This window comes from Oncorhynchus masou, unplaced genomic scaffold (genome assembly GCF_036934945.1).
Source record: "Oncorhynchus masou masou isolate Uvic2021 unplaced genomic scaffold, UVic_Omas_1.1 unplaced_scaffold_728, whole genome shotgun sequence".
Taxonomy (NCBI): Eukaryota; Metazoa; Chordata; class Actinopteri; order Salmoniformes; family Salmonidae; genus Oncorhynchus; species Oncorhynchus masou.
Window position 1 is genome coordinate 199,244 of NW_027013731.1, and position 27,640 is coordinate 226,883.

General features: G+C 56.0%; 1 long non-coding RNA gene across 1 annotated transcript; it reads right to left on the reverse strand.

The window, feature by feature from the left end:
* Positions 1-251: 251 nt before the first annotated feature.
* LOC135537230 (uncharacterized) lies at positions 252-25,816 on the reverse strand. Its single transcript, XR_010455150.1, has 3 exons — positions 25,621-25,816; positions 18,010-18,063; positions 252-311 (listed from the first exon to the last, which is right to left on the reverse strand). It is a non-coding gene; the product is annotated as an uncharacterized LOC135537230 (long non-coding RNA).
* Between the last annotated feature and the right edge of the window lie 1,824 nt (positions 25,817-27,640).

The following is a 27,640-nucleotide window of genomic DNA, read 5'->3' on the forward strand; positions in this document are numbered from 1 at the left end:
GGTGGTACCAGCTGCTGCATGAGTGGTGGTGGTACCAGCTGCTGCAGGGGCGGTGGTGGTACCAGCAGCTGCATGAGTGGTGGTGGTACCAGCTGCTGCAGGAGTGGTGGTAGTGACAGCTGCTGCAGGAGTGGTGGTGGTACCAGCTGCTGCATGATTGGTGGTTGTACCAGCTGCTGCAGGAGTGGTGGTGGTACCAGCTGCTGCAGGGGTGGTGGTTGTGACAGCTGCTGAAGGGGCGGTGGTGGTACCAGCTGCTACAGGAGTGGTGGTGGTACCAGCTGCTGCAGGGGTGGTGGTTGTTACAGCTGCTGCAGGGGCGGTGGTGGTACCAGCTGCTGCATGAGTGGTGGTGGTACCAGCTGCTGCAGGGGTGGTGGTTGTGACAGCTGCTGCAGGGGCGGTGGTGGTACCAGCTGCTGCAGGGGCGGTGGTAGTGCCAGCTGCTGCAGGAGTGGTGGTAGTGACAGCTGCTGCAGGAGTGGTGGTAGTGACAGCTGCTGCTGGAGTGGTGGTGGTACCAGCTGCTGCATGAGTGGTGGTCGTGGCAGCTGCTGAAGGAGTGGTGGTTGTACCAGCTGCTGCAGAAGTGGTGGTGGTACCAGCTGCTATAGGAGTGGTGGTGGTACCAGCTGCTGCAGGGGAGGTGGTTGTGACAGCTGCTGCAGGGGTGGTGGTGGTACCAGCTGCTGCAGGGGCGGTGGTAGTGACAGCTGCTGCTGGAGTGGTGGTGGTACCAGCTGCTGCAGAAGTGGTGGTGGTACCAGCTGCTGCAGGGGCGGTGGTTGTGACAGCTGCTGCAGGGGCGGTGGTGGTACCAGCTGCTGCATGAGTGGTGGTGGTACCAGCTGCTGCAGGGGTGGTGGTTGTGACAGCTGCTGCAGGGGCGGTGGTGGTACCAGCTGCTGCAGGGGCGGTGGTAGTGCCAGCTGCTGCAGGAGTGGTGGTAGTGACAGCTGCTGCAGGAGTGGTGGTAGTGACAGCTGCTGCAGGAGTGGTGGTGGTACCAGCTGCTGCATGAGTGGTGGTCGTGGCAGCTGCTGAAGGAGTGGTGGTTGTACCAGCTGCTGCAGAAGTGGTGGTGGTACCAGCTGCTATAGGAGTGGTGGTGGTACCAGCTGCTGCAGGATTGGTGGATGTGACAGCTGCTGCAGGAGTGGTGGTAGTGACAGCTGCTGCAGGAGTGGTGGTTGTGACAGCTGCTGCAGGGGCGGTGGTGGTACCAGCTGCTGCATGAGTGGTGGTGGTACCAGCTGCTGCAGGAGTGGTGGTGGTACCAGCTGCTGCAGAATTGGTGGTGGTACCAGCTGCTGCAGGGGCGGTGGTAGTGACAGCTGCTGAAGGAGTGGTGATGGTGACAGCTGCTGCAGGAGTGGTGGTTGTACCAGCTGCTGCAGGAGTGGTGATAGTGGCAGCTGCTGAAGGAGTGGTGGTTGTACCAGCTGCTGCAGAAGTGGTGGTGGTACCAGCTGCTACAGGAGTGGTGGTGGTACCAGCTGCTGCAGGGGCATTGGTTGTGACAGCTGCTACAGTGGCGGGGGTAATGACAGCTGTTGCAGGAGTGGTGGTAGTGACAGCTGCTGCAGGAGTGGTGGTGGTACCAGCTGCTGCAGGAGTGGTGGTAGTGACAGCTGCTGCAGGAGTGGTGGTGGTACCAGCTGCGGCAGGGGTGGTGGTTGTGACAGCTGCTGCAGGAGTGGTGGTGGTGACAGCTGCTGCAGGAGTGGTGGTGGTACCAGCTGCTGCAGGAGTGGTGGTAGTGACAGCTGCTGCAGGAGTGGTGGTGGTACCAGCTGCTGCAGGAGTGGTGGTGGTACCAGCTGCTGCAGGAGTGGTGGTAGTGACAGCTGCTGCAGGAGTGGTGGTAGTGACAGCTGCTGCAGGGGTGGTGGTGGTACCAGCTGCTGCATGAGTGGTGGTGGTACCAGCTGCTGCAGGAGTGGTGGTAGTGACAGCTGCTGCAGGAGTGGTTGTGGTACCAGCTGCTGCAGGAGTGGTGGTAGTGAAAGCTGCTGCAGGAGTGGTGGTAGTGACAGCTGCTGCAGGAGTGGTGGTAGTGACAGCTGCTGCAGGGGTGGTGGTTGTGACAGCTGCTGCAGGGGCGGTGGTGGTACCAGCTGCTGCAGGGGCGGTGGTAGTGCCAGCTGCTGCAGGAGTGGTGGTAGTGACAGCTGCTGCAGGAGTGGTGGTAGTGACAGCTGCTGCAGGAGTGGTGGTGGTACCAGCTGCTGCATGAGTGGTGGTGGTACCAGCTGCTGCAGGAGTGGTGGTCGTGGAAGCTGCTGAAGGAGTGGTTGTTGTACCAGCTGCTGCAGAAGTGGTGGTGGTACCAGCTGCTACAGGAGTGGTGGTGGTACCAGCTGCTGCAGGGGAGGTGGTTGTGACAGCTGCTGCAGGGGCGGTGGTGGTACCAGCTGCTGCAGGGGCGGTGGTAGTGACAGCTGCTGCCGGAGTGGTGGTGGTACCAGCTGCGGCAGGGGTGGTGGTTGTGACAGCTGCTGCAGGAGTGGTGGTGGTGACAGCTGCTGCAGGAGTGGTGGTGGTACCAGCTGCTGCAGGAGTGGTGGTAGTGACAGCTGCTGCAGGAGCGGTGGTAGTGACAGCTGCTGCAGGAGTGGTGGTGGTACCAGCTGCTGCAGGGGCGGTGGTTGTGACAGCTGCAGCAGGGGCGGTGGTGGTACCAGCTGCTGCATGAGTGGGGGTGGTACCAGCTGCTGCAGGAGTGGTGGTAGTGACAGCTGCTGCAGGAGCGGTGGTAGTGACAGCTGCTGCAGGAGTGGTGGTGGTACCAGCTGCTGCAGGAGTGGTGGTGGTACCAGCTGCTGCAGGAGTGGTGGTAGTGACAGCTGCTGCAGGAGTGGTGGTAGTGACAGCTGCTGCAGGGGTGGTGGTGGTACCAGCTGCTGCATGAGTGGTGGTGGTACCAGCTGCTGCAGGAGTGGTGGTAGTGACAGCTGCTGCAGGAGTGGTGGTGGTACCAGCTGCTGCAGGAGTGGTGGTAGTGAAAGCTGCTGCAGGAGTGGTGGTGGTGACAGCTGCTGCAGGGGCGGTGGTGGTGACAGTGACAGCAGCTGCTGGGGCAGTGGTGGTACCAGCTGCTGCAGGAGTGGTGGTGGTACCAGCTGCTGCAGGAGTGGTGGTGGGACCAGCTGCTGCAGGAATGGTGGTAGTACCAGCTGCTGCAGGAGTGGTGGTGGGACCAGCTGCTGCAGGAGTGGTGGTGGTACCAGATGCTGCAGGGGGTGGTGGTGGTACCAGCTGCTGCAGGGGCGGTGGTGGTACCAGCTGCTGCAGGGGCAGTGACAGCTGCTGCAGGGGCGGTGGTGGTAGCTGCTGCAGGGGCGGTGGTAGTGCAGCTGCTGTAGGAGTGGTGGTGGTACCAGCTGCTGCAGGAGTGGTGGTTGTGACAGCTGCTGCAGGAGTGGTGGTGCATGTGGTGGTGGTGGCCAGCTGCTGCAGGAGTGGTGGTAGTGACAGCTGCTGCAGGAGTGGTGGTGGTACCAGCTGCTGCAGGAGTGGTGGTTGTACCAGCTGCTGCAGGGGAGGTGGTGGTTGTGACAGCTGCTGCAGGGGTGGTGGTGGTACCAGCTGCTGCAGGAGTGGTGGTGGTACCAGCTGCTGCAGGAGTGGTGGTGGTACCAGCTGCTGGTGGGCTGCTAGGAGTGGTGGTGGTACCAGCTGCTGCAGGGGCGGTGGTTGTGACAGCTGCTGCAGGGCCAGTGGTGGTACCAGCTGCTGCATGAGTGGTGGTGGTACCAGCTGCTGCAGGAGTGGTGGTAGTGACAGCTGCTGCAGGAGTGGTGGTAGTACCAGCTGCTGCAGGAGTGGTGGTAGTGACAGCTGCTGCAGGAGTCGTGGTAGTGACAGCTGCTGCAGGGGCGGTGGTGGTGACAGCTGCTGCAGGGGCGGTGGTAGTGACAGCTGCTGCTGGAGTTGTGGTGGTACCAGCTGCTGCAGGGGCGGTGGTAGTGACAGCTGCTGAAGGAGTGGTGATGGTGACAGCTGCTGCAGGAGTGGTGGTGGTACCAGCTGCTGCAGGAGTGGTGGTAGTGGCAGCTGCTGAAGGAGTGGTGGTTGTACCAGCTGCTGCAGAAGTGGTGGTGGTACCAGCTGCTACAGGAGTGGTGGTGGTACCAGCTGCTGCAGGGGCATGGTTGTGACAGCTGCTACAGTGGCGGTGGTAATGACAGCTGTTGCAGGAGTGGTGGTAGTGACAGCTGCTGCAGGAGTGGTGGTGGTACCAGCTGCTGCAGGAGTGGTGGTAGTGACAGCTGCTGCAGGAGTGGTGGTGGTACCAGCTGCGGCAGGGGTGGTGGTTGTGACAGCTGCTGCAGGAGTGGTGGTGGTGACAGCTGCTGCAGGAGTGGTGGTGGTACCAGCTGCTGCAGGAGTGGTGGTAGTGACAGCTGCTGCAGGAGTGGTGGTGGTACCAGCTGCTGCAGGAGTGGTGGTGGTACCAGCTGCTGCAGGAGTGGTGGTAGTGACAGCTGCTGCAGGAGTGGTGGTAGTGACAGCTGCTGCAGGGGTGGTGGTGGTACCAGCTGCTGCATGAGTGGTGGTGGTACCAGCTGCTGCAGGAGTGCTGGTAGTGACAGCTGCTGCAGGAGTGGTTGTGGTACCAGCTGCTGCAGGAGTGGTGGTAGTGAAAGCTGCTGCAGGAGTGGTGGTAGTGACAGCTGCTGCAGGAGTGGTGGTAGTGACAGCTGCTGCAGGGGTGGTGGTTGTGACAGCTGCTGCAGGGGCGGTGGTGGTACCAGCTGCTGCAGGGGCGGTGGTAGTGCCAGCTGCTGCAGGAGTGGTGGTAGTGACAGCTGCTGCAGGAGTGGTGGTAGTGACAGCTGCTGCAGGAGTGGTGGTGGTACCAGCTGCTGCATGAGTGGTGGTTGTACCAGCTGCTGCAGGAGTGGTGGTCGTGGCAGCTGCTGAAGGAGTGGTGGTTGTACCAGCTGCTGCAGAAGTGGTGGTGGTACCAGCTGCTACAGGAGTGGTGGTGGTACCAGCTGCTGCAGGGGAGGTGGTTGTGACAGCTGCTGCAGGGGCGGTGGTGGTACCAGCTGCTGCAGGGGCGGTGGTAGTGACAGCTGCTGCTGGAGTGGTGGTGGTACCAGCTGCGGCAGGGGTGGTGGTTGTGACAGCTGCTGCAGGAGTGGTGGTGGTGACAGCTGCTGCAGGAGTGGTGGTGGTACCAGCTGCTGCAGGAGTGGTGGTAGTGACAGCTGCTGCAGGAGCGGTGGTAGTGACAGCTGCTGCAGGAGTGGTGGTGGTACCAGCTGCTGCAGGGGCGGTGGTTGTGACAGCTGCTGCAGGGGCGGTGGTGGTACCAGCTGCTGCATGAGTGGGGTGGAACCAGCTGCTGCAGGAGTGGTGGTAGTGACAGCTGCTGCAGGAGTGGTGGTAGTGACAGCTGCTGCAGGGGTGGTGGTGGTACCAGCTGCTGCAGGAGTGGTGGTGGTACCAGCTGCTGCAGGAGTGGTGGTGGTGACAGCTGCTGCAGGAGTGGTGGTAGTGACAGCTGCTGCAGGGTGGTGGTGGTGACCAGCTGCTGCAGAGTGGTGGTGGTACCAGCTGCTGCAGGAGTGGTGGTGGTGACAGCTGCTGCAGGACAGTGGTGGTGGTACCAGCTGCTGCAGGAGTGGTGGTAGTGAAAGCTGCTGCAGGAGTGGTGGTGGTGACAGCTGCTGCAGGGGCGGTGGTGGTGACAGCAGCTGCTGGGGCAGTGGTGGTACCAGCTGCTGCATGAGTGGTGGTGGTACCAGCTGCTGCAGGAGTGGTGGTAGTGACAGCTGCTGCAGGAGGTGGTGGTAGTGACAGCTGCTGCAGGAGTGGTGGTGGTACCAGCTGCTGCAGGAGTGGTGGTGGTACCAGCTGCTGCAGGAGTGGTGGTGCTGCTGCAGGAGTGGTGACAGCTGCTGCAGGAGTGGTGGTAGTGACAGCTGCTGCAGGGTGGTGGTGGTACCAGCTGCTGCAGGAGTGGTGGTGGTGACAGCTGCTGCAGGAGTGGTGGTGACCAGCTGCTGCAGGAGTGGTGGTAGTGACAGCTGCTGCAGGAGTGGTGGTGGTACCAGCTGCTGCAGGAGTGGTGGTAGTGACAGCTGCTGCAGGAGTGGTGGTGGTGACAGCTGCTGCAGGGGCGGTGGTGGTGACAGCTGCTGCAGGGGCAGTGGTGGTACCAGCTGCTGCAGGAGTGGTGGTGGTACCAGCTGCTGCAGGAGTGGTGGTGGCTGCTGCAGGAGTGGTGGTGGTACAGCTGCTGCATGAGTGGTGGTTGTACCAGCTGCTGCAGGAGTGGTGGTCGTGGCAGCTGCTGAAGGAGTGGTGGTTGTACCAGCTGCTGCAGAAGTGGTGGTGGTACCAGCTGCTACAGGAGTGGTGGTGGTACCAGCTGCTGCAGGGGAGGTGGTTGTGACAGCTGCTGCAGGGGCGGTGGTGGTACCAGCTGCTGCAGGGGCGGTGGTAGTGACAGCTGCTGCTGGAGTGGTGGTGGTACCAGCTGCGGCAGGGGTGGTGGTTGTGACAGCTGCTGCAGGAGTGGTGGTGGTGACAGCTGCTGCAGGAGTGGTGGTGGTACCAGCTGCTGCAGGAGTGGTGGTAGTGACAGCTGCTGCAGGAGCGGTGGTAGTGACAGCTGCTGCAGGAGTGGTGGTGGTACCAGCTGCTGCAGGGGCGGTGGTTGTGACAGCTGCTGCAGGGGCGGTGGTGGTACCAGCTGCTGCATGAGTGGGGTGGAACCAGCTGCTGCAGGAGTGGTGGTAGTGACAGCTGCTGCAGGAGCGGTGGTAGTGACAGCTGCTGCAGGAGTGGTGGTGGTACCAGCTGCTGCAGGAGTGGTGGTGGTACCAGCTGCTGCAGGAGTGGTGGTAGTGACAGCTGCTGCAGGAGTGGTGGTAGTGACAGCTGCTGCAGGGGTGGTGGTGGTACCAGCTGCTGCATGAGTGGTGGTGGTACCAGCTGCTGCAGGAGTGGTGGTGGTACCAGCTGCTGCAGGAGTGGTGGTAGTGAAAGCTGCTGCAGGAGTGGTGGTGGTGACAGCTGCTGCAGGGGCGGTGGTGGTGACAGCAGCTGCTGGGGCAGTGGTGGTACCAGCTGCTGCAGGAGTGGTGGTGGTACCAGCTGCTGCAGGAGTGGTGGTGGGACCAGCTGCTGCAGGAGTGGTGGTGGTACCAGCTGCTGCAGGAGTGGTGGTAGTGACAGCTGCTGCAGGAGTGGTGGTATTGACAGCTGCTGCAGGGGTGGTGGTGGTACCAGCTGCTGCAGGAGCGGTGGTAGTGACAGCTGCTGCAGGAGTGGTGGTGGTACCAGCTGCTGCAGGGGCGGTGGTTGTGACAGCTGCAGCAGGGGCGGTGGTGGTACCAGCTGCTGCATGAGTGGGGGTGGTACCAGCTGCTGCAGGAGTGGTGGTAGTGACAGCTGCTGCAGGAGCGGTGGTAGTGACAGCTGCTGCAGGAGTGGTGGTGGTACCAGCTGCTGCAGGAGTGGTGGTGGTACCAGCTGCTGCAGGAGTGGTGGTAGTGACAGCTGCTGCAGGAGTGGTGGTAGTGACAGCTGCTGCAGGGGTGGTGGTGGTACCAGCTGCTGCATGAGTGGTGGTGGTACCAGCTGCTGCAGGAGTGGTGGTAATGACAGCTGCTGCAGGAGTGGTGGTGGTACCAGCTGCTGCAGGAGTGGTGGTAGTGAAAGCTGCTGCAGGAGTGGTGGTGGTGACAGCTGCTGCAGGGGCGGTGGTGGTGACAGCAGCTGCTGGGGCAGTGGTGGTACCAGCTGCTGCAGGAGTGGTGGTGGTACCAGCTGCTGCAGGAGTGGTGGTGGGACCAGCTGCTGCAGGAATGGTGGTAGTACCAGCTGCTGCAGGAGTGGTGGTGGGACCAGCTGCTGCAGGAGTGGTGGTGGTACCAGCTGCTGCAGGAGTGGTGGTTGTGACAGCTGCTGCAGGAGTGGTGGTGGTACCAGCTGCTGCAGGGGCGGTGGTGGTACCAGCTGCTGCAGGGGCGGTGGTAGTGACAGCTGCTGCAGGAGTGGTGGTAGTGACAGCTGCTGTAGGAGTGGTGGTGGTACCAGCTGCTGCAGGAGTGGTGGTTGTGACAGCTGCTGCAGGAGTGGTGGTGGTACCAGCTGCTGCAGGAGTGGTGGTAGTGACAGCTGCTGCATGAGTGGTGGTGGTACCAGCTGCTGAAGGAGTGGTGGTTGTACCAGCTGCTGCAGAAGTGGTGGTGGTACCAGCTGCTACAGGAGTGGTGGTGGTACCAGCTGCTGCAGGGGCGGTGGTTGTGACAGCTGCTGCAGGGCCAGTGGTGGTACCAGCTGCTGCATGAGTGGTGGTGGTACCAGCTGCTGCAGGAGTGGTGGTAGTGACAGCTGCTGCAGGAGTGGTGGTAGTACCAGCTGCTGCAGGAGTGGTGGTAGTGACAGCTGCTGCAGGAGTCGTGGTAGTGACAGCTGCTGCAGGGGCGGTGGTGGTGACAGCTGCTGCAGGGGCGGTGGTAGTGACAGCTGCTGCTGGAGTTGTGGTGGTACCAGCTGCTGCAGGGGCGGTGGTAGTGACAGCTGCTGAAGGAGTGGTGATGGTGACAGCTGCTGCAGGAGTGGTGGTGGTACCAGCTGCTGCAGGAGTGGTGGTAGTGGCAGCTGCTGAAGGAGTGGTGGTTGTACCAGCTGCTGCAGAAGTGGTGGTGGTACCAGCTGCTACAGGAGTGGTGGTGGTACCAGCTGCTGCAGGGGCATTGGTTGTGACAGCTGCTACAGTGGCGGTGGTAATGACAGCTGTTGCAGGAGTGGTGGTAGTGACAGCTGCTGCAGGAGTGGTGGTGGTACCAGCTGCTGCAGGAGTGGTGGTAGTGACAGCTGCTGCAGGAGTGGTGGTGGTACCAGCTGCGGCAGGGGTGGTGGTTGTGACAGCTGCTGCAGGAGTGGTGGTGGTGACAGCTGCTGCAGGAGTGGTGGTGGTACCAGCTGCTGCAGGAGTGGTGGTAGTGACAGCTGCTGCAGGAGTGGTGGTGGTACCAGCTGCTGCAGGAGTGGTGGTGGTACCAGCTGCTGCAGGAGTGGTGGTAGTGACAGCTGCTGCAGGAGTGGTGGTAGTGACAGCTGCTGCAGGGGTGGTGGTGGTACCAGCTGCTGCATGAGTGGTGGTGGTACCAGCTGCTGCAGGAGTGGTGGTAGTGACAGCTGCTGCAGGAGTGGTTGTGGTACCAGCTGCTGCAGGAGTGGTGGTAGTGAAAGCTGCTGCAGGAGTGGTGGTAGTGACAGCTGCTGCAGGAGTGGTGGTAGTGACAGCTGCTGCAGGGGTGGTGGTTGTGACAGCTGCTGCAGGGGCGGTGGTGGTACCAGCTGCTGCAGGGGCGGTGGTAGTGCCAGCTGCTGCAGGAGTGGTGGTAGTGACAGCTGCTGCAGGAGTGGTGGTAGTGACAGCTGCTGCAGGAGTGGTGGTGGTACCAGCTGCTGCATGAGTGGTGGTTGTACCAGCTGCTGCAGGAGTGGTGGTCGTGGCAGCTGCTGAAGGAGTGGTGGTTGTACCAGCTGCTGCAGAAGTGGTGGTGGTACCAGCTGCTACAGGAGTGGTGGTGGTACCAGCTGCTGCAGGGGAGGTGGTTGTGACAGCTGCTGCAGGGGCGGTGGTGGTACCAGCTGCTGCAGGGGCGGTGGTAGTGACAGCTGCTGCTGGAGTGGTGGTGGTACCAGCTGCGGCAGGGGTGGTGGTTGTGACAGCTGCTGCAGGAGTGGTGGTGGTGACAGCTGCTGCAGGAGTGGTGGTGGTACCAGCTGCTGCAGGAGTGGTGGTAGTGACAGCTGCTGCAGGAGCGGTGGTAGTGACAGCTGCTGCAGGAGTGGTGGTGGTACCAGCTGCTGCAGGGGCGGTGGTTGTGACAGCTGCTGCAGGGGCGGTGGTGGTACCAGCTGCTGCATGAGTGGGGGTGGTACCAGCTGCTGCAGGAGTGGTGGTAGTGACAGCTGCTGCAGGAGCGGTGGTAGTGACAGCTGCTGCAGGAGTGGTGGTGGTACCAGCTGCTGCAGGAGTGGTGGTGGTACCAGCTGCTGCAGGAGTGGTGGTAGTGACAGCTGCTGCAGGAGTGGTGGTAGTGACAGCTGCTGCAGGGTGGTGGTGGTACCAGCTGCTGCATGAGTGGTGGTGGTACCAGCTGCTGCAGGAGTGGTGGTAGTGACAGCTGCTGCAGGAGTGGTGGTGGTACCAGCTGCTGCAGGAGTGGTGGTAGTGAAAGCTGCTGCAGGAGTGGTGGTGGTGACAGCTGCTGCAGGGGCGGTGGTGGTGACAGCAGCTGCTGGGGCAGTGGTGGTACCAGCTGCTGCAGGAGTGGTGGTGGTACCAGCTGCTGCAGGAGTGGTGGTGGGACCAGCTGCTGCAGGAATGGTGGTAGTACCAGCTGCTGCAGGAGTGGTGGTGGGACCAGCTGCTGCAGGAGTGGTGGTGGTACCAGATGCTGCAGGGGCGGTGGTGGTACCAGCTGCTGCAGGGGCGGTGGTGGTACCAGCTGCTGCAGGGGCGGTGGTAGTGACAGCTGCTGCAGGAGTGGTGGTAGTGACAGCTGCTGTAGGAGTGGTGGTGGTACCAGCTGCTGCAGGAGTGGTGGTTGTGACAGCTGCTGCAGGAGTGGTGGTGGTACCAGCTGCTGCAGGAGTGGTGGTAGTGACAGCTGCTGCATGAGTGGTGGTGGTACCAGCTGCTGAAGGAGTGGTGGTTGTACCAGCTGCTGCAGAAGTGGTGGTGGTACCAGCTGCTTCAGGAGTGGTGGTGGTACCAGCTGCTGCAGGGGCGGTGGTTGTGACAGCTGCTGCAGGGCCAGTGGTGGTACCAGCTGCTGCATGAGTGGTGGTGGTACCAGCTGCTGCAGGAGTGGTGGTAGTGACAGCTGCTGCAGGAGTGGTGGTAGTACCAGCTGCTGCAGGAGTGGTGGTAGTGACAGCTGCTGCAGGAGTCGTGGTAGTGACAGCTGCTGCAGGGGCGGTGGTGGTGACAGCTGCTGCAGGGGCGGTGGTAGTGACAGCTGCTGCTGGAGTTGTGGTGGTACCAGCTGCTGCAGAAGTGGTGGTGGTACCAGCTGCTGCAGGGGCGGTGGTTGTGACAGCTGCTGCAGGGGCGGTGGTGGTACCAGCTGCTGCATGAGTGGTGGTGGTACCAGCTGCTGCAGGGGCGGTGGTGGTACCAGCTGCTGCATGAGTGCTGGTGGTACCAGCTGCTGCAGGAGTGGTGGTAGTGACAGCTGCTGCAGGAGTGGTGGTGGTACCAGCTGCTGCATGAGTGGTGGTTGTACCAGCTGCTGCAGGAGTGGTGGTAGTGGCAGCTGCTGAAGGAGTGGTGGTTGTACCAGCTGCTGCAGAAGTGGTGGTGGTACCAGCTGCTACAGGAGTGGTGGTGGTACCAGCTGCTGCAGGGGTGGTGGTTGTGACAGCTGCTGCAGGGGCGGTGGTGGTACCAGCTGCTGCAGGGGCGGTGGTAGTGACAGCTGCTGCAGGAGTGGTGGTAGTGACAGCTGCTGCAGGAGTGGTGGTGGTTCCAGCTGCTGCAGGAGTGGTGGTTGTGACAGCTGCTGCAGGAGTGGTGGTAGTGACAGCTGCTGCAGGAGTGGTGGTGGTACCAGCTGCTGCATGAGTGGTGGTCGTGGCAGCTGCTGAAGGAGTGGTGGTTGTACCAGCTGCTGCAGAAGTGGTGGTGGTACCGGCTGCTACAGTAGTGGTGGTGGTACCAGCTGCTGCAGGGGAGGTGGTTGTGACAGCTGCTGCAGGGGCGGTGGTGGTACCAGCTGCTGCAGGGGCGGTGGTAGTGACAGCTGCTGCTGGAGTGGTGGTGGTACCAGCTGCTCCAGAAGTGGTGGTGGTACCAGCTGCTGCAGGGGCGGTGGTTGTGACAGCTGCTGCAGGGGCGGTGGTGGTACCAGCTGCTGCATGAGTGGTGGTGGTACCAGCTGCTGCAGGGGCGGTGGTGGTACCAGCTGCTGCATGAGTGGTGGTGGTACCAGCTGCTGCAGGAGTGGTGGTAGTGACAGCTGCTGCAGGATTGGTGGTGGTACCAGCTGCTGCAGGAGTGGTGGTAGTGACAGCTGCTGCAGGAGTGGTGGTGGTACCAGCTGCTGCATGAGTGGTGGTGGTACCAGCTGCTGCAGGAGTGGTGGTAGTGGCAGCTGCTGAAGGAGTGGTGGTTGTACCAGCTGCTGCAGAAGTGGTGGTGGTACCAGCTGCTACAGGAGTGGTGGTGGTACCAGCTGCTGCAGGGGTGTTGGTTGTGACAGCTGCTGCAGGGGCGGTGGTTGTACCAGCTGCTGCAGCGGAGGTGGTAGTGACAGCTGCTGCAGGAGTGGTGGTAGTGACAGCTGCTGCAGGAGTGGTGGTGGTACCAGCTGCTGCAGGGGCGGTTGTTGTGACAGCTGCTGCAGGGGCGGTGGTGGCACCAGCTGCTGCATGAGTGGTGGTGGTACCAGCTGCTGCAGGAGTGGTGGTAGTGACAGCTGCTGCAGGAGTGGTGGTGGTACCAGCTGCTGCAGGAGTGGTGGTGGTACCAGCTGCTGCAGGAGTGGTGGTAGTGACAACTGCTGCAGGAGTGGTGGTGGTACCAGCTGCTGCAGGAGTGGTGGTAGTGACAGCTGCTGCAGGAGTGGTGGTAGTGACAGCTGCTGCAGGGGCGGTGGTGGTGACAGCAGCTGCTGGGGCGGTGGTGGTACCAGCTGCTGCAGGAGTGGTGGTGGTACCAGCTGCTGCAGGAGTGGTGGTAGTACCAGCTGCTGCAGGAGTGGTGGTGGTACCAGCTGCTGCAGGAGTGGTGGTTGTGACAGCTGCTGCAGGAGTGGTGGTAGTGACAGCTGCTGCATGAGTGGTGGTGGTACCAGCTGCTGCAGGAGTGGTGGTAGTGGCAGCTGCTGAAGGAGTGGTGGTTGTACCAGCTGCTGCAGAAGTGGTGGTGGTACCAGCTGCTACAGGAGTGGTGGTGGTACCAGCTGCTGCAGGGGCATTGGTTGTGACAGCTGCTACAGGGGCGGTGGTAGTGAAAGCTGCTGCAGGAGTTGTGGTAGTGACAGCTGCTGCAGGAGTGGTGGTGGTACCAGCTGCTGCAGGAGTGGTGGTAGTGACAGCTGCTGCAGGGGCATTGGTTGTGACAGCTGCTACAGGGGCGGTGGTAGTGACAGCTGCTGCAGGAGTGGTGGTAGTGACAGCTGCTGCAGGAGTGGTGGTAGTACCAGCTGCTGCAGGAGTGGTGGTGGGACCAGCTGCTGCATGAGTGGTGGTGGTACCAGCTGCTGCAGGGGCGGTGGTTGTACCAGCTGCTGCAGGAGTGGTGGTGGGACCAGCTGCTGCATGAGTGGTGGTGGTACCAGCTGCTGCAGGGGCGGTGGTTGTACCAGCTGCTGCAGAAGTGGTGGTGGTACCAGCTGCTGCAGGAGTGGTTGTGGTACCAGCTGCTGCAGGGGCGGTGGTGGTACCAGCTGCTGCAGGGGCGGTGGTGGTACCAGCTGCTGCAGGGGCGGTGGTAGTGAAAGCTGCTGCAGGAGTTGTGGTAGTGACAGCTGCTGCAGGAGTGGTGGTGGTACCAGCTGCTGCAGGAGTGGTGGTTGTGACAGCTGCTGCAGGAGTGGTGGTAGTGACAGCTGCTGCATGAGTGGTGGTGGTACCAGCTGCTGCAGGAGTGGTGGTAGTGGCAGCTGCTGAAGGAGTGGTGGTTGTACCAGCTGCTGCAGAAGTGGTGGTGGTACCAGCTGCTACAGGAGTGTTGGTTGTGACAGCTGCTGCAGGGGCGGTGGTGGTACCAGCTGCTGCGGCGGCGGTGGTAGTGACAGCTGCTGCAGGAGTGGTGGTAGTGACAGCTGCTGCAGGAGTGGTGGTAGTGACAGCTGCTGCAGGAGTGGTGGTGGTACCAGCTGCTGCAGGATTGGTGGATGTGACAGCTGCTGCAGGAGTGGTGGTAGTGACAGCTGCTGCAGGAGTGGTGGTTGTGACAGCTGCTGCAGGGGCAGTGGTGGTACCAGCTGCTGCATGAGTGGTGGTGGTACCAGCTGCTGCAGGGGCGGTGGTAGTGACAGCTGCTGCAGGAGTGGTGAAGGTGACAGCTGCTGCAGGAGTGGTGGTGGTACCAGCTGCTGCAGGAGTGGTGGTAGTGACAGCTGCTGCAGGAGTGGTGGTAGTGACAGCTGCTGCAGGAGTGGTGGTAGTGACAGCTGCTGCAGGGGTGGTGGTTGTACCAGCTGCTGCAGGAGTGGTGGTGGTACCAGCTGCTGCAGAAGTGGTGGTGGTACCAGCTGCTGCAGGGGCGGTGGTAGTGACAGCTGCTGCAGGAGTGGTGGTGGTACCAGCTGCTGCAGGAGTGGTGGTAGTGGCAGCTGCTGAAGGAGTGGTGGTTGTACCCGCTGCTGCAGAAGTGGTGGTGGTACCAGCTGCTACAGGAGTGGTGGTGGTACCAGCTGCTGCAGGGGCATTGGTTGTGACAGCTGCTACAGGGGCGGTGGTAGTGAAAGCTGCTGCAGGAGTTGTGGTAGTGACAGCTGCTGCAGGAGTGGTGGTGGTACCAGCTGCTGCAGGAGTGGTGGTAGTGACAGCTGCTGCAGGGGCATTGGTTGTGACAGCTGCTACAGGGGCGGTGGTAGTGACAGCTGCTGCAGGAGTGGTGGTAGTGACAGCTGCTGCAGGAGTGGTGGTGGTACCAGCTGCTGCAGGAGTGGTGGTAGTGACAGCTGCTGCAGGAGTGGTGGTGGTACCAGCTGCTGCAGGAGTGGTGGTAGTGACAGCTGCTGCAGGAGTGGTGGTAGTGACAGCTGCTGCAGGAGTGGTCGTGGTACCAGCTGCTGCAGGAGTGGTGGTGGTACCAGCTGCTGCAGGAGTGGTGGTAGTGACAGCTGCTGCAGGAGTGGTGGTGGTACCAGCTGCTCCAGGAGTGGTGGTAGTGACAGCTGCTGCAGGAGTGGTGGTGGTACCAGCTGCTGCAGGGGCGGTGGTAGTGACAGCTGCTGCATGAGTGGTGGTAGTGACAGCTGCTGCAGGAGTGGTGGTGGTACCAGCTGCTGCAGGATTGGTGGATGTGACAGCTGCTGCAGGAGTGGTGGTAGTGACAGCTGCTGCAGGAGTGGTGGTTGTGACAGCTGCTGCAGGGGCAGTGGTGGTACCAGCTGCTGCATGAGTGGTGGTGGTACCAGCTGCTGCAGGGGCGGTGGTAGTGACAGCTGCTGCAGGAGTGGTGAAGGTGACAGCTGCTGCAGGAGTGGTGGTGGTACCAGCTGCTGCAGGAGTGGTGGTAGTGACAGCTGCTGCAGGAGTGGTGGTAGTGACAGCTGCTGCAGGAGTGGTGGTAGTGACAGCTGCTGCAGGGGTGGTGGTTGTACCAGCTGCTGCAGGAGTGGTGGTGGTACCAGCTGCTGCAGAAGTGGTGGTGGTACCAGCTGCTGCAGGGGCGGTGGTAGTGACAGCTGCTGCAGGAGTGGTGGTGGTACCAGCTGCTGCAGGAGTGGTGGTAGTGGCAGCTGCTGAAGGAGTGGTGGTTGTACCCGCTGCTGCAGAAGTGGTGGTGGTACCAGCTGCTACAGGAGTGGTGGTGGTACCAGCTGCTGCAGGGGCATTGGTTGTGACAGCTGCTACAGGGGCGGTGGTAGTGAAAGCTGCTGCAGGAGTTGTGGTAGTGACAGCTGCTGCAGGAGTGGTGGTGGTACCAGCTGCTGCAGGAGTGGTGGTAGTGACAGCTGCTGCAGGGGCATTGGTTGTGACAGCTGCTACAGGGGCGGTGGTAGTGACAGCTGCTGCAGGAGTGGTGGTAGTGACAGCTGCTGCAGGAGTGGTGGTGGTACCAGCTGCTGCAGGAGTGGTGGTAGTGACAGCTGCTGCAGGAGTGGTGGTGGTACCAGCTGCTGCAGGAGTGGTGGTAGTGACAGCTGCTGCAGGAGTGGTGGTAGTGACAGCTGCTGCAGGAGTGGTCGTGGTACCAGCTGCTGCAGGAGTGGTGGTGGTACCAGCTGCTGCAGGAGTGGTGGTAGTGACAGCTGCTGCAGGAGTGGTGGTGGTACCAGCTGCTCCAGGAGTGGTGGTAGTGACAGCTGCTGCAGGAGTGGTGGTGGTACCAGCTGCTGCAGGGGCGGTGGTAGTGACAGCTGCTGCATGAGTGGTGGTAGTGACAGCTGCTGCAGGAGTGGTGGTGGACCAGCTGCTGCAGGATTGGTGGATGGACAGCTGCTGCAGGAGTGGTGGTGACAGCTGCTGCAGGAGTGGTGGTTGTGACAGCTGCTGCAGGGGCAGTGGTGGTACCAGCTGCTGCATGAGTGGTGGTGGTACCAGCTGCTGCAGGGGCGGTGGTAGTGACAGCTGCTGCAGGAGTGGTGAAGGTGACAGCTGCTGCAGGAGTGGTGGTGGTACCAGCTGCTGCAGGAGTGGTGGTAGTGGCAGCTGCTGAAGGAGTGGTGGTTGTACCAGCTGCTGCAGAAGTGGTGGTGGTACCAGCTGCTGCAGGAGTGGTGGTGGTGACAGCTGCTGCAGGAGTGTTAGTGGTACCAGCTGCTGCAGGAGTGGTGGTAGTGACAGCTGCTGCAGGAGCGGTGGTAGTGACAGCTGCTGCAGGGGTGGTGGTGGTACCAGCTGCTGCAGTAGTGGTGGTTGTGACAGCTGCTGCAGGAGTGGTGGTAGTGACAGCTGCTGCAGGAGTGGTGGTAGTGACAGCTGCTGCAGGGGTGGTGGTGGTACCAGCTGCTGCAGGAGTGGTGGTGGTACCAGCTGCTGCAGAAGTGGTGGTGGTACCAGCTGCTGCAGGGGCGGTGGTAGTGACAGCTGCTGCAGGAGTGGTGGTGGTACCAGCTGCTGCAGGAGTGGTGGTAGTGGCAGCTGCTGAAGGAGTGGTGGTTGTACCCGCTGCTGCAGAAGTGGTGGTGGTACCAGCTGCTACAGGAGTGGTGGTGGTACCAGCTGCTGCAGGGGCATTGGTTGTGACAGCTGCTACAGGGGCGGTGGTAGTGAAAGCTGCTGCAGGAGTTGTGGTAGTGACAGCTGCTGCAGGAGTGGTGGTGGTACCAGCTGCTGCAGGAGTGGTGGTAGTGACAGCTGCTGCAGGGGCATTGGTTGTGACAGCTGCTACAGGGGCGGTGGTAGTGACAGCTGCTGCAGGAGTGGTGGTAGTGACAGCTGCTGCAGGAGTGGTGGTGGTACCAGCTGCTGCAGGAGTGGTGGTAGTGACAGCTGCTGCAGGAGTGGTGGTGGTACCAGCTGCTGCAGGAGTGGTGGTAGTGACAGCTGCTGCAGGAGTGGTGGTAGTGACAGCTGCTGCAGGAGTGGTCGTGGTACCAGCTGCTGCAGGAGTGGTGGTGGTACCAGCTGCTGCAGGAGTGGTGGTAGTGACAGCTGCTGCAGGAGTGGTGGTGGTACCAGCTGCTGCAGGAGTGGTGGTGGTACCAGCTGCTGCAGGAGTGGTGGTAGTGACAGCTGCTGCAGGAGTGGTGGTAGTGACAGCTGCTGCAGGAGTGGTCGTGGTACCAGCTGCTGCAGGAGTGGTCGTGGTACCAGCTGCTGCAGGAGTGGTGGTGGTACCAGCTGCTGCAGGAGTGGTGGTGGTGACAGCTGCTGCAGGAGTGGTGGTGGTACCAGCTGCTCCAGGAGTGGTGGTAGTGACAGCTGCTGCAGGAGTGGTGGTGGTACCAGCTGCTGCAGGGGCGGTGGTGGTACCAGCTGCTGCATGAGTGGTGGTGGTACCAGCTGCTGCAGGAGTGGTGGTAGTGACAGCTGCTGCAGGAGTGGTGGTGGTGACAGCTGCTGCAGGAGTATTGGTGTTGACAACATTAGGTCTGACATTTTACAATCGGAAATTTACAAACTTTAGAAGTTTTTCTTTTCAACCTTTAATAGTCTGCATTTCCTGCTATACAGGAAGTGTACTGCAACAACGGGGATATGAAATTAACATCTATCGGCTGATAAAGACATAACCCTTTTTTCTAGCTATAGTTGTAGAATGTGGCTGTGCATCCCCTCATGAGATATATAACGTTTTTGTCCTGATGAAAGGTTAACCACTAAGGAACACACACAAACACAGGGTATCACCTGCTAGCAGGAGGAGAATCATCAGAGGCTTCATATCCATGTCCTTTTAGGTCTCTGTTGAGGTGAACCACACAACATCAATCATACATGAACCCTGTTAGATCTTCCGTTAACCGCTGTTGAAGGATGATGTCATTGACCAACATGAATTAGATGTTAGTCAATATTCCAAAATCATATGATGTTCATTGATTTTCAAACAGCAGTCCCATAATAACTTCAGTTGTATTAACAGTATCCCCTCTGTGTTTACCAGTAGATGTCTTATCAGCCTGCTTCCAATGTCTTCAGCCCTCTGCTCTGCTTTCACTGTAGATTACTGTATTGCTGTACATTACTGTATAATTACCATTATGTATAATTATTATTGTTATTATCATTATCACATTATCATTATTATTATTATTATCATTGTTATTATTGCTATTATCATTATCATTATCACATTATTATTATTATTATTATCATTATCATTGTTATTGTTATTATTATGATCAACATGATAATTTTTATTACCATTATTGTTATCATTATTACAATAATTATCGTTATCATCATCATTTTTATTAGTATCATTATTTTTATCATCATCGTTGTTAATATTATTATCATTATTATTATCACCATTCGTATCATTATCATCATTATTATTATCAACGTTATTATTATCATTGTTATTATGATCATTATTATTATTGTCATCATTATTATTATTATCATTATTAATATCATGATTATTATCATTACCATCATTATCATTATTGTCATTATCATCAATATTATTTAAAAAATATATATATATTCTTATTCTTATTATCATTATCATTATTATTTACAATGACGGCCTACACCGGCCAAACCCTGACGACGCCGGGCCAATTGTTCGCCGCCCTACGGGATTCCCAATCACGGCCGGTTGTCATACAGCCTGGATTCGAACCAGGGTGTCTGTAGTGACGCCTCTAGCTGCTGAGACGTAGTGCCTTAGACCGCTGCGTTACTCGGGAGCCAGGAAGAAAAAATAAGTGTTGCTAAGGTTACCAGTAATCAAGTATATATATATTTTTTTTTACAACATTATCAAACTATCAAAGACTGACTGGACGTTCCCAAAAGGTAGTTACTTTGACCAAAACAACGGTGGCCCTCTCTAGTGCAAAAGTTCACACAATTCCTTCAACAAAAGTTAACCCCTTTCTAGCCTTGTAATTACCAGACGAGCCAACAGTTCTTGTCAGCTTGTGAAGGACGACCAATCACTGAAGGTGAAGAGAAGGCCTTTAAAGGTGTAAATCCTAATCAGCCTCAAAACTCATTGATTCAGTGTGGTAGTTATCTTAATGTCATTTATTCAGTGTGGTAGTTATCTTAATGTCATTTATTCAGTGTGGTAGTTATCTTAAAGTCCGTCACGGCTTTCGTCTGTAGAAGGAGGAGCGGACCAAAATGCAGCGTGGTTGTTATTCATTTTATTTTAATAAAGAAACTATACACTAATCAACTAACAAAATAACAAACATGTGAAAACCTAAACAGCCCTATCTGGTGCAAAACACAGAGACAGGAACAATCACCCACAAACACACAGTGAAACCCAGGCTACCTAAATATGGTTCCCAATCAGAGACAATGACTAACACCTGCCTCTGATTGAGAACCATATCAGGCCAGACATAGAAATAGACAAACAAGACATCCAACATAGAATGCACACTCAGATCATACCCTGACCAACAAAAACATAGAAACATACAAAGTAAACTATGGCCAGGGCGTGACAGTACCCCCCCCCCAAGGTGCGGACTCCAGCCGCAAAACCTGAACCTATCGGGGAGGGTCTGGGTGGGCATCTGACTGCGGTGGCGGCTCTGGTGCTGGACGTGGCCCCCACTTCACCGTAGTCTTCCCCCACGCTGTCCGCTTTCGTGACCTCCTAGCCACTGGCAACCCTACTAAATAACACGGGACAGAGGGGCAGCTCGGGACAGAAAGGCGAGACAGCTCCGGCAGCTCGCCGGACAGAGGGGCAGCTCAGGCGGGAGACAGCAGCGCCGGTCAGGCGGGTGACAGAGCGCCGGACAGGCGGGAGACTCCGGCAGCAGCGCCGGACAGGCGGGAGACTCCGGAGCAGCGCCGGACAGGCGGGAGACTCCGGGAGCAGCGCCGGTTCAGGCAGGAGACTCCGGCAGCAGCGCCGGACAGGCGGGAGACTCCGGCAGCAGCGCCGGACAGGCGGGAGACTCCGGCAGCAGCGCCGGACAGGCGGGAGACTCCGGCAGCACAGGAGAGGAGGAAGGCTCTGGCAGATCCTGGCTGACTGGCGGATCTGGAAGAATCTGGCTGACTGGCGGATCTGGAAGACTCTGGCTGACTGGCAGATCTGGAAGACTCTGGCTGACTGGCAGATCTGGAAGACTCTGGCTGACTGGCAGATCTGGAAGACTCTGGCTGACTGGCAGATCTGACTGGCAGATCTGGAAGACTCTGGCTGACTGGCAGATCTGGAAGACTCTGGCTGACTGGCAGATCTGGAAGACTCTGGCTGACTGGCAGATCTGGAAGACTCTGGCTGACTGGAAGATCTGGAAGACTCTGGCTGACTGGCGGATCTGGAAGAGTCTGGCTGACTGGCAGATCTGGAAGAGTCTGGCTGACTGGCGGATCCTGGCAGACTGACGGCTCTGGCTGCTCCATGCTGACTGGTAGCTCTGGCTGCTTTATGCTGACTGGTGGCTCTGGCTGCTCCATGCTGACTGGCGGCTCTGGCAGCTCCTTGCAGACTGGCAGCTCCTTGCAGACTGGCAGCTCCTTGCAGACTGGCAGCTCCATGCAGACTGGCAGCTCCATGCAGACTGACATCTCCGGCTGCTCCATGCAGACTGACAGCTCCGGCTGCTCCATGCAGACTGACAGCTCTGGCTGCTCCATGCAGACTGGCATCTCTGGCTGCTCCATGCAGACTGGCAGCTCTGGCTGCTCCATGCAGACTGGCATCTCTGGCTGCTCCATGCAGACTGGCAGCTCTGGCTGCTCCATGCAGACTGGCAGCTCTGACTGCTCTATGCAGGCTGGCAGCTCTGGCTGATCCATGCAGGCTGGCAGCTCTGGCTGCTCCATGCAGGCTGGCAGCTCTGGCTGCTCCATGCAGGCTGGCAGCTCTGGCTGCTTCATGCAGGCTGGCAGCTCTGGCTGCTCCATGCAGGCTGGCAGCTCTGGCTGCTCTAAACAGGCAGGAGACACCGGCAACGCTGTAGAGGCGGAAGGCTCTGGCAGCGCTAAACAGGCGGGAGACTCCAGCAGCGCAGGAGAGGAAGGCTCTGGCTGCGCTGAACAGGCGGGAGACTCCGGCAGCGCAGGAGAGGAGAAAGGCTCGGGCAGCGCTGAACAGGCGGGAGACTCCGGCAGCGCAGGAGAGGAGAAAGGCTCGGGCAGCGCTGAACAGGCGGGAGACTCCGGCAGCGCAGGAGAGGAGGAAGGCTCCGGCAGCGCTGGAGAGGCGAGGCGCACTGTAGGCCTGATGCATGGTGCTGGCACTGGTGGTACTGGGCCGAGGACACGCACAGGAAGCCTGGTGCGGGGAGCTGCCATCGGAGGGCTGGTGTGTGGAGGTGGCACAGGATGGGCTTGACCGTGAAGGCGTACTGGAGATCTTGAGAGCAGTGCTGGCACAGGACATGCAAGGCTAGGGAGGTGCACAGGAGGCCTGGTGCGTGAGGCTGGCACCAACTTCACCAGCCGACTAACACGCACCTCAGGACGAGTATGGAGCGCTGACCCAGGTGCCATCAAATCCCCGACACGCTCCGTCGGGCGAATTCCATATTTAAAGCACCAACACAGCATCTCCCTCATTACTCTCTCCTCCAATTTCCCCATTCTCCTTCACAGTCTCTGTTTCGCTCACCTCCAACACCGGCTCTGGTTCTGGTCTCCTCCTTGGCTCCTCACGATAAACAGGGAGAGTGGGCTCAGGTCTGACTCCTGACTCTGCCACACTCTCCCTGAGCCCCCCCCCAAATACATTTTTGGGGCTGACTCTCGGGCTTCCATCCGCTTCGCCGTGCTGCCTCCTCATACCGGCTCCGCTTTCTCAGCCTCCAGTTCTTCCTTGGGACGGCGATATTCTCCAGGCTGAGCCCAGGGTCCTTCTCCGTCTAATTCGTCCTCCCATGTCCATTCCTTCTTTTGTTGCTCCTGCTGTTGCTTTTGCCTGTTACCACGCCGCTTGGTCCTGTTGTGGTGGGTGATTCTGTTACGGCTTTCGTCTGTAGAAGGAGGAGCGGACCAAAATGCAGCGTGGTTGTTATTCATTTTATTTTAATAAAGAAACTATACACTAATCAACTAACAAAATAACAAACGTGCGAAAATCTAAACAGCCCTATCTGGTGCAAAACACAGAAACAATCACCCAAAACACACAGTGAAACCCAGGATACCTAAATATGGTTCCCAATCAGAGACAATGACTAACACAACACTCAGATCATACCCTGACCAACAAAAACATAGAAACATACAAAGTAAACTATGGCCAGGGTGTGACAAAGTAATTGATTCAGTGTGGTAATTATCTTAAAGTAATTTATTCAGTGTGGTAGTTATCTTAAAGTCATTGATTCAGTATGGTAGTTATCTTAAAGTAATTTATTTGTGTGGTAATTATCTTAAAGTCATTGATTCAGTGTGGTAATTATCTTAAAGTAATTTATTCAGTGTGGTAATTATCTTAAAGTCATTTATTCAGTGTGGTAGTTATCTTAAAGTCATTGATTCAGTGTGGTAGTTATCTTAAAGTTATTTATTCCGCGTGGTAATTGTCTTAAAGTCATTGATTCAGTGTGGTAGTTATCTTAAAGTCATTTTTTCGTGTGGTAATTATCTTAAAGTCATTGATTCAGTGTGGAAGTTATCTTAAAGTCATTGATTCAGTGTGGTAATTATCTTAACTGTCACGACTTCTACCGAAGTCGTTGCCTCTCCTTGTTCGGGCGGTGCTCGGCGTCACCGGTCTTCTAGCCACCATTGATCCTTTTTTCATTTTCCATTGGTTTTGTCTTGTCTTCCCACACACCTGTTTTCAATCCCATTCATTACCTGTTGTGTATTTAACCCTCTGTTTCCCCTCATGTCTTTGTCAGAGATTGTTTTATTGTCAGTGTAGTGTGATTGTTGTATAGGTGCGCGTCGGGTCCTCGTACCCATGTTTGTTTGTTTATGTACATTTTAGTGTTATGGAGCATACTCCGTGAACTTTATTAAAGACTCCATTTTACACTCCATTTGACTCTCCTGCGCCTGACTTCCCTGCCACCTATTACACCTATGCCTGACATTAACAATGTTAAGTGGAAGTGAGTCCAACCTGTTTCTTTCTCCCCTCCTGACCACACCTCCCTTTCATCTCCTCTCTCTCTCTCTCTCTCTCCATCTCTCTCTCTCCATCTCTCTCTCCCTCCATCTCTCTATATCTCTCTCTCCATCTCTCTATATCTCTCTCTCCATCTCTCTATAACGCTCTCTCCATCTCTCTATATCTCTCTCTCCATATCTCTCTCTCCCTCTCTCTCTCTCTCTCTTTCTCTCTCTCTCCCTCTCTAAATTGTGAATCAGATTGGCCTTGGTGAAGCTACATCAACAATTCCCAATGCAACAGTTAACCTACATCTATGGGTTTATACCTATAGCATCCCATTAATATCAGATGGCAACAGTTAACCTACATCTAATACCTACATCCCGTAATAACAGATGGCAACAGTTAACCTACAATCCCAGATGGCAACACCTACATCTATGGGTTTATACCTATAGCATCCCGTTAATAACAGATGGCAACAGTTAACCTCTACATCTAATAACAGATGGCAACAGTTAACCTACATCTATGGGTTTATACCTATATAGCATCCCGTTATCCCGTTAATAACAGATGGCAACAGTTAACCTACATCTATGGGTTTATACCTATAGATGGCATCCTACATCTATGGGTTTAATAACAGATGGCAACAGTTAACCTACATCTATGGGTTTATACCTATAGCATCCCGTTAATAACAGATGGCAACAGTTAACCTACATCTATGGGTTTATACCTATAGCATCCCGTTAATAACAGATGGCAACAGTTAACCTAATACCTATAGCATCCCGTTAATAACAGATGGCAACAGTTAACCTACATCTATGGGTTTATACCTATAGCATCCCGTTAATAACAGATGGCAACAGTTAACCTACATCTATGGGTTTATACCTATAGCATCCCGTTAATAACAGATGGCAACAGTTAACCTACATCTATGGGTTTATACCTATAGCATCCCGTTAATAACAGATGGCAACAGTTAACCTACATCTATGGGTTTATACCTATAGCATCCCGTTAATAACAGATGGCAACAGTTAACCTACATCTATGGGTTTATACCTATAGCATCCCGTTAATAACAGATGGCAACAGTTAACCTACATCTATGGGTTTATACCTATAGCATCCCGTTAATAACAGATGGCAACAGTTAACCTACATCTATGGGTTTATACCTATAGCATCCCGTTAATAACAGATGGCAACAGTTAACCTACATCTATGGGTTTATACCTATAGCATCCCGTTAATAACAGATGATTAACCTACATCTATGGCAACATCCCGTTAATAACAGATGGCAACAGTAACCTACATCTATGGGTTTATACCTATAGCATCCCGTTAATAACAGATGGCAACAGTTAACCTACATCTATGGGTTTATACCTATAGCATCCCGTTAATAACAGATGGCAACAGTTAACCTACATCTATGGGTTTATACCTATAGCATCCCGTTAATAACAGATGGCAACAGTTAACCTACATCTATGGGTTTATACCTATAGATGGATGGCAACAGTTAACCTACATCTATATACCTATAGCATCCCGTTAATAACAGATGGCAACAGTTAACCTACATCTATGGGTTTATAACCTAACCTAGCATCCCGTTAATAACAGATGGCAACAGTTAACCTACATCTATGGGTTTATACCTATAGCATCCCGTTAATAACAGATGGCAACAGTTAACCTACATCTATGGGTTTATACCTATAGCATCCCGTTAATAACAGATGGCAACAGTTAACCTACATCTATCTATGGGTTTATACCTATAGCATCCCGTTAATAACAGATGGCAACAGTTAACCTACATCTATAACAGATGGCAACAGTTAACCTACATCTATAGCATCCCGTTAATAACAGATGGCAACAGTTAACCTACATCTATGGGTTTATACCTATAGCATCCCGTTAATAACAGATGGCAACAGTTAACCTACATCTATGGGTTTATACCTATAGCATCCCGTTAATAACAGATGGCAACAGTTAACCTACATCTATGGGTTTATACCTATAGCATCCCGTTAATAACAGATGGCAACAGTTAACCTACATCTATGGGTTTATACCTATAGCATCCCGTTAATAACAGATGTAGCAGCTTTCAGTTGCATAGTTAGGTCTGAGACTACTAATGTCTTGAAATAGGAAGAAAAATGTATATACAATTTGAACAAGCAATCATGACAATCAAATTCACCGAAGCTGCTTCCTACCTGAGAATATCAGAGACGTTGAGTCGGCTAGGACCTGTAGACTACTCAGATGAGAAAGTATGCACAAATAACTGAGAACTAAAGATGAGCAACTCCTGGGCAGAGGGGGTTTTGTACGATGGCGGAAAATGACACATGGAATTTTTTCTAACTTGCTGGACTCGTTTTTCACCTGCCATTCACGAGCGTCAATCATGCTTTTCAAAAAAATGTATCCACTTACAAGACCCGCAAAACGACTAACCAAGGTCAAAAAGTGACTCTTAGACTACCTTAACCACACCCTCAGTGTTATGATGTTTGTTCAAACCCAGCTGAAAACAAACAACGAATACAAAGTGAGGGATCAATCACAGTTATTCATAAAGCACTTCGTACATCAGCTGATGTCACAAATAATAATAAATCACATTTGTAACCAGGGCTCTATTGTCCTTTCATCAGGCCCTAATGTCCTGGTACCCAGGGCTCTATTGTCCTTCCATCAGGTCCTAATGTCCTGGTACCCAGGGCTCTATTGTCCCTCCATCAGGTCCTAAAGTCCTGGTACCCAGGGCTCTATTGGTTTTCCCAACTCACTGACGACCATCAGGTCCTAATATCCTGGTACCCAACTCACTAACGACCATCAGGTCCCTAATGTCCTGGTACCCAACTCCATCCATCAGGTCCTAATATCCTGGTACCCAACTCACTAACGACCATCAGGTCCCTAATGTCCTGGTACCCAACTCACTACCGACCATCAGGTCCTAATGTCCTGGTACCCAACTCACTAACGACCATCAGGTCCTAATGTCCTGGTACCCAACTCACTACCGACCATCAGGTCCTAATGTCCAGTTACCAAACTCACTAACGACCAACAGGTCCTAGAGTGTTGAAAACAGCAGGTCTGGGACAGGTAGCACGTCCGGTGAACAGGTCAGGATTCCATAGCCGCAGATATCTCAAAGGTGGAGATTATAACAGAACATGGCCAAGATGTTCAAATGTTCATAAATGACCAGCATGGTCAAATAATAATAAGGCAGAACAGTTGAAACTGGAGCAGCAGCACGGCCAGGTGGACTGGGTACAGCAAGGAGTCATCAGGCCAGGTGGCATGGTACTAGGGCTCAGGTCCTCAGAGAGAGAGAAAGAGAGAAAGAGATAAAGAGAGAATTAGAAACAGCATACATAAATTCACACAGGACACCGGATAAGACAGGAGAAGTACTCCAGATATAACAAACTGACCCTAGCCCCCCGAAACATAAACTACTTCAGCATAAATACTGGAGGCTGAGACAGGAGGGGTCAGGAGACACTGTGGCCCCATCCGATGATACCCCCAGACAGGGCCAAACAGGAAGGATATAACACCACCCACTTTGCCAAAACACAGCACCCACACCAAGAGAGGGATATCTTCAACCACCAACTTACCATCTTGACACAAGGCCGAGTATAGCCCACAAAGATCTCCGCCACGGCACAACCCAAGGGGGGGCGCCAACACAGACAGGAAGATCACATCAGTGACTAAATCCACTCAAGTGACGCACCCCTCCTAGGGACGGCATGAAAGAGCACCAGAAAGCCAGTGACTCAGCCCCTGTAATAGGGTTAGAGGCAGAGAATCCCAGTGGAAAGAGGGGAACCGGCCAGGAAGAGACAGCAAGGGCGGTTCGTTGCTCCAGTACCTTCACACTTCTGGGCCAGACTCCACTCAATCATATGACCCACAGATGAGGGTCACAGATGAGTCTTCAGTAAAGACGTAAAGGTTGAGACCGAGTTTGCGACTCTCACATGGGTAGACAGACCATTCCATAAAAATTTCTATAGGAGAAAGCCCTGCCTCCAGCTGTTTGCTTAGAAATTCTAGGGACAATTAGGAGGCCTGCGTCTTGTGACCGTAGCGTACCTGTAGGTATGTACTGTCAGGTATCTAATGTCCTGGCACCCAACTCACTAACGACCTTCAGGTCCTAATGTCCTGGTACTCAGGGCTCTGTTGTCCCTCCATTAGGTCCTA